This window comes from Saimiri boliviensis, chromosome 16, assembly GCF_048565385.1.
Source record: "Saimiri boliviensis isolate mSaiBol1 chromosome 16, mSaiBol1.pri, whole genome shotgun sequence".
NCBI lineage: Eukaryota > Metazoa > Chordata > Mammalia > Primates > Cebidae > Saimiri > Saimiri boliviensis.
The window spans coordinates 44,183,585-44,193,747 of NC_133464.1; the positions used below are offsets into that span (position 1 = coordinate 44,183,585).

The following is a 10,163-nucleotide window of genomic DNA, read 5'->3' on the forward strand; positions in this document are numbered from 1 at the left end:
AACCTCTATTTATTTTCCCCGTATTTGATAGTAAGCATTCTTCTAATTAATTTTTATAATGAAATTTACATATGCACATTTATGCACAGTGACTTGAGATTGAGTGAAATTTTAACATTTTTCAAGAAAGAAACAAAGTGTTTGCCTCCTACCCTTCAAAACCCAGACAATCTCACATACTGAGACTTTGCCCAACCTGGTAGAGGGTAAAATTACAGAACTTGAGGTGGTGATTACGTGGAGTGCAACTTCATGGATTTTCTCTTCTTTAGTTGCACTAACTTAGCTCTTTCCTGGTTAAGATGTTATAAGTGGTACAAGAACATCAGCAGAAATCAGTAGAGGATCAGGCTTCTTTAATGAAAAATGGAGACAGAATCTGGGTGTGTAGACTAGTGCTGCATCTTAACTACTATATAGTTTTTAAATCAGTCATTTTCTCACTTTGTTTTCATAGGATAGAGAGTCAATCAACTAATGATTATTTCTATAGTGAATCACCTATATCTGCCAAAAAACACTGTACAGTGAAGAGAAAGATAAATTGTCTCATCACTTCATATTCACAATTGTGGGCAGACCCTGACACTTAGCCTGTGATCTGTCAATATTGGACGGCTGTCTGAATACCTAGTGCAGAGACTTGTATTGTAGTACTTAATTTGACAATCACCATCTGTGTGATTAAACATGCACCACTTAAATTATTTGAATTTCAACTTATTATCTATAAACTGATCTCTCAAATATATGTAAAGCCTAATGCTTTACTATTCTATCAACCTTTATTCCAATTTGTAGCCATGGAGATATTATTCCATTCATCATCAAAACTACATGCCACTTGCCACTAGACATTTTTAAAATTTGTGGTCAAGATTTTGTCTTTGATAAATGAAACTACCAAATATTGTCATTATTTATAGAGATGAAAGGGCATTAATTACACATCAAGTGTTGCTGAAGTTATATGAATCCAAAAGTGTAGGAATATTTTATTTTTTAACTCAGAGACACAGGAGCTTATTAAAATTTGAGCTGAGTTTTTGACAACTATAAATATCCTTTATGAAAATCCAGAAAATTTAATCATAGGCACCTAAAAAGAGAAGAAAATGTATGCCTTTTTATATCCTAATCACTTAAATTTGGCCATGATGCATTTATTGTAACCAAGTGTGTGATTTAATGTCTCAAAATTAATAAAGTAAATGGACTGTACTCTCAAAAGATAGTATAAAATACAATCTAGTTAAGATAGAAGAGAGTGAATTTTTAAAATGTCTTTGTTGCATTTTTAAGGCTTTTATCTTTCTTTGGCCTGATTACATTTTTTGAGACCCTATCAAAAGTTGGTGAGAAGATGGCACATATTAATGCCAAACATGGGAATCTTACCATCTTTTTTTATCCAGTGGTGGTTAAAAATGTGGCTTTTAGATTTGCCTAGACTAAAATTTCAGGTCTGTTCTTAATAGCTGACCATATATGGTGCCTCCATTTATTCATCTGTAAAATAGTACTAATATCAATACCAACTGTATTGTTTGTTGTGTTAAAATATGTAGAATTTACAATAAAATATCAAAGTATACTCTATAATTTATATAGTAAGAACAAATCTGTGAAACTATCTTTCCACGAATCTTGAAGGCTTTCAAAACTAAGCTATGAATAAAAAATGACAAAGCTACTTCAATAAAATAGTGTAAACATATTTCAAACTATGATTCATTAGCATAAGCAGAATATTCTTGGAACCTGAGCTTTTATATTGAAGTACATCATTCTGTATGTATATAGAATCTCAAAGAAAATTAATGGCTTGAGCTAGGGAGCCGTAGAAAAGACTGTTAGAAAGAATATTGTGTAACTTAGTTACTTAGCATTTCCCTCTGATACGGAGACGTTGTCCCCCTGCTCCAAGAAATTATAGATGTGGGGCTAAATGGCACACAGGTACCAATGCATAATAAATAAAGTTTGTCAACTTTATTTATTATGTTTGGAAACAAAACACGATTCCAAAAGAAGAGTTCAGGTTGGTCTGAAGTAAAGCAAGAAGAGCAGCTGGTGGTTGCAGGGGGGCCTAGATAAGAATTTCCAAGGTGTGCACGCTTGGGCTTATTAAAATCACAATTGTATAAATGTCAAGGGTACAAGTGCAATTTTGTTACATGGATATATTAATTATGAGGTCTTGAATCTGAGTGTATCCAGTCTGTTTTTGTGCTGTTGATAAAGACATATCCGAGACTGGACAATTTACAAAAGAAAGAGGTTTAATTGTGTTGTACTGGCCTGAGCATAGAAAGTCAACACCAAGACAAAAGTATGCCAAATTGCATGGTCTTTATTGCCAAAGGCCACGAAGGACTCTCATCTCTCCAACCCGTGGCCCCGAAGGGAGGGTGTCAAGACCTTTTATACCAGTAAAACCACCCTGGGAGTGAGGGTGAGGGGTAGAGGTGGGAGTGAGGGGCTTCAGACGTTCCGAAGGCTAGTGGATTCTGTAAATCACCTCCTGGGCAGAGATGAGGGTGAGGGGCTCTGGACATTCCAGTGGATTCCTGGGCAAAGACGAGGGTGAGGGGCTCCAGACACTCCGAGGGCCAGGGGACTTTGGACATTCTGATTGTTACTTAAGTGGTTCCCAAAAGTCAAGATTAGCATTTGTTTACACATTGTCTGGGTAGGGTGGAAATTGCAGTCCTTAATTACTTATTACAAGTCGCAGGGGCCAAGATGACATGGGTTCGGACTGCTTGCCTGTCACATTTGGGTTACAGAGAGCCGTTTCAATAGAAAGCTGAGGGATGGTTCAGGTATGCAGTTTTATGGGGCTTTTACCATGTCACAATTGGGCTTTCTGTTCCACATGACTGGGGAGGCCTCACAATCATGGCAGAAGGCAAGGAGGAGCAAGTCACATCCTATGTGGGTGACAGCCGGCAAAGGGCAACTCCCGGTTTTTAGAACCATCAGATCTCATGAGACTCACTCACCATTATGAGAACAGTGCAAGAAAGACCCACCCCCATAATTCAACCACCTCCCACTGGGTTCTGCCCAGGACACATGGAAATTGTGGAAGTTACAATTCAAGATGAGATTTGGGTGGTGACAGAGCCAAACCATATCATTCCACCCCTGGCACCTCCTAATTCTCATGTCTTCGCATTTCAAAACCAATTATGCTTTCCCAACTAAGTCCTCCCAAATCTTAATTTATTTCAGCATTAACTCAAAAGTCCACAGTCCAATGTCTCATTTGAGACAAAGCAAGTCCCTACCACCTATGAGCCTGTAAAATCAAAAGCAGGTTAGTTACCTCCTAGACACAATGCGGGGTACAGACACTGGGTAAATACAGCCATTCCAAATGAGAGAAATTGGCCAAAACAAAGGGGCTACAGCCCCCACGCAAGTCCAAAATCCACCAGGGCAGTCACATCTTAAAGTTCCAAAATGATTTCCTTTGACTCCATGTCTCACATCTGGGTCATGCTGATTTAGGAGGTGGATTCCCATGACATTGGGAAGCTCTGCCCCTGTGGCTCTGCAGGATACAGCCTCCCGTCCAGCTTCTTTCATGGGCTGGTATTGAGTGTCTGGGGCTTTTCCAGCTGTCAGTGGGGTCTGGAGGACGTGGCTCTCTTCTCATACTTTACTAGGCAGTGCCCCAGGAGGGACTCTGCGTGGGGGTTCTGACTCCACATTTCCCTTCTTTACTGCCCTAACAGAGGTTCTCCATGAGGGCCCTGCCCCTGCAGCTAACTTCAGCTTGGGCATCAAGCTAGGCAGAGATTCCCAAACCCCAATTCTTGACTTCTGTGCACTCAACATCATGTGGAAACTGCCAAGGCTTGAGGCTTACACCCTCTGAAGCCATGACCCAGGCTCTATGTTGGGCCCGTTCAGCCATGGCTGGAGCAGCTGGGACACAGGACACCACTCCCTAGGCTATACACAGCACAAGAACCCTGGGCCTGGCCCGCAATACCATTATTTTCCTCCTAGGTCTCCCAGGCTGTGATGGGAGGCGCTGCTGTGAAGATCTCTGACATGCCCTGGAGACATTTTTCCCATTGTCTTGAAGATTAACATTCAGCTCCTATTACTTATGCAAATTTCTGCAGCTGGCTTGAATTTCTCCTCAGAAAATGGGATTTTATTTCCTATGGCATAGTCAGGCTGCACATTTTCCAAACTTTTCTGCTCTGCTTCTCTTACAAAACGGATTGCCTTTAATAACACCCAAGTCACCTCTTGAATGCTTTGCTGCTTAGAAATTTCTTCTGCCAGATACCCTAAATCATCTCTCTCAAGTTCAAAGTTCCACGCATGTCAAGGGCAGTGGCAAAATGCTGCCAGTCTCTTTGCTAAAACATGGTAAGAGACAACTTCGCTCCAGTTCCCAAAAAGTTCCTCATTTCCATCTGAGACCACCTCAGCCTAGACTTGATTGTCCATATCACTATCAGCATTTTGGGCATAGCCATTCAACAAGTCTCTAGGAAGTTCCAAAGTTCTGCATAGTTTTCTCTCTTCTTCTGAGCCCTCCAAACTGTTCCAATTTCTGCCTGTTACCCAGTTCCAAAGTCGCTTCCACATTTTCAAGTATCTTTTCTGGAAGATCCCATTCCTAGTACCAATTGACTGTATTAGTCCGTTTTCATGCTGCTGATAAAGACATACCCAAGACTGGGCAATTTACAAAAGGAAGAAGTTTAATTGGACTTTCAGTTCCACATGGCTGGGGAGGCCTCACAATCATGGCAGAAGGCAAGGAGAAGCAAGTCACATCATACATGAATGGCTGCAGGCAAAAAGAGAGCTTGTGGAGGGCAACTCCCATTCTTTTTAAACCTTCATATCTCATTACACTCACCATTATGAGAACAATGCAGGAAAGACCACCACCACCCACCACCACGCCTATAATTCAACCACCTCCTACTGGGTTACTCCCACAACACGTGGGGGTTGTAGAATTTACAATTTAAGCTGAGACTTGGGTGAGGACACAGCCAAACCATATCACATGACCTGAATAATGTACATTATACTCATTAAGTAGTTTTTCATCCCCCATTCTCTTCTGCCCCCCACCACCCTTCGTGGTCTGCAGTGTCCATCATTACACACTCTATGCCCATGTGTACACATTATTTAGCTTCCACTTATACGTGAGAACATGCAGTACTAGACTTTCTGTTTCTGAATTGTTTCACTTAACATAATGGCCTCCAGTTCCATGTATGTTGCTGCAAAATACATGACTTTATTCTTTTTATGGATTAATAGTAGTGTTTTGTGTATACATGCCACATTTCTGTATGAAAAGTTCTTCCATTGGGGAACGCTTAGATTGATTCCATTCATTGCTATTGTGAATAATGCTGCTCTCCCAGGTGTAAGGGAAAAAAGAAAATGGTAGGCGTGGGGCCTGAAAATGTTCAGCAGTCAAACATTGAAAATGGAGTCTGACTCTTTATTACAAACTTACACCAATAATATTTTGTATTCTATTCAGAAAAGGAAAATGACAAAGTAAATGGGTCTTAGCCAACAAGAAACAGTGAAGGAAGCGCAAATATTAATATCATAGTGAACACAGAATTATTCTTCAGAAAGGGGCTCTGTAATAAACACAGGTGAGGCTATCTTTAAGGTTAATTAAAAAATAAAAATGATGAGATATTTTCCACCTAGCTGATTGGCAAGGAACAATCAATTAAACAAATAAATGTCCAAGGTTCTGTGTTGATTATAATGATATAAAGATTTGATGAATGAATGACAATACTGCTGTTCTCTATAGTCATAGTAACATGTTAGAAATTAAAAAGAAAAACATAAAAGCTTATGAAAAATAGCAGCATAAACTAAAATATGAATTTAACAAAAGGTGTATGTTGCATTGAAATTACATATAAAATCGGAGTAACACGCAGGAGTGAGCAAAGGATATGCAAAACTTCCACAAAAACAGACTTGCCATATTCTTTAGTAGATGACTTCATGTCACAAAAACAGAGATTATCTCAGAATTAACACAAATATACAGTATAAGTATGACTTTATAAAAATCTGCTAGAGCTGTTGAAATATCTCACAATTTGACTAAATTTATTACAATTAAATTACAAGTAACATAAAATAATTCCTCATTTGCTGTTTTATTATACAGGAATAAAATAGCCTGCATATGGTCAAGGGTATATAGCAATTATACATTTTAGGAAAAAGTTTGAAAGCAATATGAGTATCTGTGGTAGGTGGATGAGTGAATAAATAGAATACCCACCATTAGGTATATTTTGTCTTCTAAATGAATGCATTAGAGACTTACCTAGGGTTTGTGTACAATATGCATTTTCAATGAGAAAGGTTGTTTCAAAGTATTTATAGTATAGTTTTGTATTTTTGAAAAGCAAATAAGTTCCAAATACATATATAATTGTATATTTTTTCTTTCTTTTTTTTTTTTTTTTTTTTTTGAGACAGAGTTTCGCTCTTATTACCCAGGCTGGAGTGCAATGGCGTGATCTTGGCTCACCGCAACCTCAGCCTCCTGGGTTCAGGCAATTCTCCTGCCTCAGCCTCCTGAGTAGCTGGGATTACAGGCATGCACCACCATGCCCAGCTAATTTTTTGTATTTTTAGTAGAGACTGGGTTTCACCATGTTGACCAGGATGGTCTCGATCTTTTGACCTCGTGATCTACCAGCCTCGGCCTCCAAAAGTGCTGGGATTACAGGCGTGAGCCACCACACCCGGCCCATATAATTGAATTTTTATAAAATAGAAAATCTATGAAGTCAAACACACTAGATCACTAATATTTTCCAAAATGAATGAAAATGGCAGGAGATATGGAAAAATAATTCATAAGTATTTTGGTTTATTTAAATCAAAATTTATAAAGAAGAAAACACACATGTAATAGAAAATTATGGAATAATAAATACCAGATTTGAAAATCTGAATACCTGTGAGGAAAGGGATGATAGTAGGAGTTGAAGAAAAAAGGAATAAATTTCTAAAATATTTATTACGGAACAGACTGGCCAACGGCCTGAAGAGCAACATGCCCAAGTTTTATTGTGACTACTGAGATACATACCTCACCCATGACTCTCCATCTGTGAAAAAGACACACTGCAATTGTAGAAACACAAAGAGAATGTGAAAGACTACAATTAGAAATGAATGGAAGACCAGGCTCAGAGCCTGGTTGACAAAACAACTGCTGCATTTCAACAAGGAAAGATACCTCCTACTCCATTCTCTGTTCCTCCTCCTGCAGGGGCGATGATACCACCTCCCCCAGTCTTCTGGTCCTCCTTTCCCGGTATGATGCCAGTACCTCATATGGGGAGGGTCCTCCCATCAAGCCAATGACGGGCCATCCTGGGATGATGCCAGTGGGACCTGCTCCTGGAATGAGGCTGCCCATGGGAGATCACATGCCAATGATGCCTGGGCCCCCAGTGTTGAGACCTGCCCATCCCAGTATGGTGCCCATGTGGCCCAGAATGACTTGACCAGACAGGTAAGGATAGAGGGGAAGCCTCGTTATATCAGCTTTATATTACCTGTTCTGCTTTATATTACCTGTTCTGTTGATGATCTCTTTTATCACGAGATCATGCTGCTGTGATGCTGCGTTTTCTAAACTGCATAAGGAAGACTTGCTCTCCTGTCCTATCAAAGAGAATAGTTTTGGAGGGGAGAAGGGAAACAAACAAGATGCAGTTTTCATTTGTATTGGAAAATGTGAAAATACAATTGTCAACTCTTTTAGCTTAAAAAATTATTTATGTAATATACTGCTGTGTTGTTTAAGGTTTATAAATTAGTATATATACTTTTAAAATTATTGCAAAATTCATAGAATAAATATTTTCATTAATAAAAAATTGATAAGGGCAAAGAAAAATACTTTGATATTAAAATTTTAAAACCTTATACACTTGACAAAGTTGTTTTACAGGTTTTCGTGTGTGGTGTGTGTGGGTTTTTTTTTTTTCTTTTTTTTTTTTTGGTAGAGATGGAGTTTTGTCATGTTGTCCAGACTGGTCTCGAACTCCTAGACTCAAGTGATTTGCTTGCCTTGGTCTCCAAAAGTGTTGGGATTACAGCTGTGAGCCACTGCACCCTGCCATAAAAATCTTTAGTGAGCAGATTTATTCAAGTCTCCAATTTCAGTAGTCATTTAAAGGTCCGCAAAGCCTCAAGATCTACAGGAACAATTGCCAAATGGTTGAATAGCAAAATTGTTATGTTTGAGGGAACACATAAAATTCCTGCAGGAAATGAAATTCTGACAGGGAATACAAAATGATTATTGCAGCTTAAACAAAAGTTTCTAAAAACTTAAACATGGTAAAGAAATCTCTACAGTTATGTCAGGCAAAAAAAAAAAAAAAAAGAAAGACATCTTTGTGCTTTCTATCTAATGAAATGAGAGCTGAGATAGGTGAAAATAGTATGTTATACAAATGTAATGTAAATAACCATTATTGTCCCAGGCCTTCAACTTTTTGAAATAATATCTCATTTATAAAATTATTTAAATGTTGATGTGTGGTTTATGATTTCTAAAATCTACTATTATATGTAAATATTTATTAAGGATTCTTCCATGTTATCACTACCCTAGTAGACTTACAGAGGTATAAAATAAAGGTTGAATTGTTGCTCTCTATTAAAAAATAAATCATAGCAATATACAGAGCAAACTCAGAATCACATAAAAGAATTCCATGTTATTGTTCTCCCAAATTTTCTCTTGAAAGGAAACAGATGTTATAGTATAATTTGTGCCTATTTTTGCGCTATGAATTTATATCATCTTGTCAAATAGGCAAAGGTTTAGGAATTTGAACTGAGTAAAAAAGACATTTGTAGTCTCTGGTCACTGCAACTTTCATTAAATGTTGCTACTTTTAATTTTCAATGACACTTTACAAGTCATTTGCCAAGCTTGCACATTTGAAGCAGCATCTCATTAGGTGAACTGCCAGTACTAATATTCTCTATTTATTTGCTATAAATTTTTGCATAAGTAGTAGATCGTAACTCATATTGATTTTGTGTTGAAAGATGTGACAGATGAGATAAAATAAATAGATAGGGTATCAGATACAAAATTTAATATTTACTATAAATTCAGGAAGTTCTTGAATATCATGTTGGTGAGTTTGAAAGTTTTATTATCTTACAGCACAATTATGCTGTTGCTCTTCAAGATTTCTTTCTTCTCAGGTATAGCTTTGACATGATTGTAAGTTTAAGATATTTTTCCTCTGAAATATAAGTTGGCCTGGAAAAAAAATATTTCCCATGTACCCACGTCCTATTGTATTTGAACCATTTCTCTGTCATTTTTGGTTAAAAGTTACACAGAAAATCATGCAGAATATTTTAAAAGATGATACTGATGACTGTATTCAAAATCATTTTTTATGTTACAGTAATCATATGTGATTCAAAGCTTGTCATATGCTAAGAAATGAAATAATTGAAAATGTAGATAATAAAAAAATTTACCACGAGTTCCTTTTACCATTGTTTAATGTATTTATGAGTCTAATCCTGAAGAACATTTTAAAAACCCTATTTTTGAATTCAGAAGCAAAGGACATCATTTTTAACTTATTCTTAAAGATCATACTGTCCCCTTATCAAAGTATAATCCAAAGATCTACAAAAATTGAACAAAACATTCAGTACTCCTTTAATATTTGCACCAATGTTTATTTTAAAATTAATTAAATATGAAAGTGCATCCTGCTGTAAAAAGGACTTATATGTCATCCTCATTAAATCAAATCCATACACCATTTATTTATAATTTTATATTCTGAAAATTAATATATATTTAGAATATATTCCCTACATGTGTCTTATAGAACATTTCTTGTGGTAGAAGGCAAAAGGGAGCTCACAGGTACAGAGATCACATGGTGAAAGAGGGAGCAAGAGAGAGAGAGGAAGAGAGAAAATGCCCGGCTCTTTTTAACAACTAACTCTCATGAGAACTAAAAGAGCAAGAGCTCACTCCCTGCTACCTCATTCAGGAAAATCATCAATCTATTCATGAGGAAATACCCTCATGACCCAAATACCTCCCACTAGGCACCATTTCCAACATT

General features: G+C 37.4%; 1 pseudogene; it reads left to right on the top strand.

Moving 5' to 3' along the window:
- The first annotated feature begins 7,093 nt into the window (after positions 1–7,093).
- Positions 7,094–7,562, top strand: LOC101040017 (U1 small nuclear ribonucleoprotein C-like; annotated as a pseudogene).
- The last annotated feature ends 2,601 nt before the right edge of the window (positions 7,563–10,163 follow it).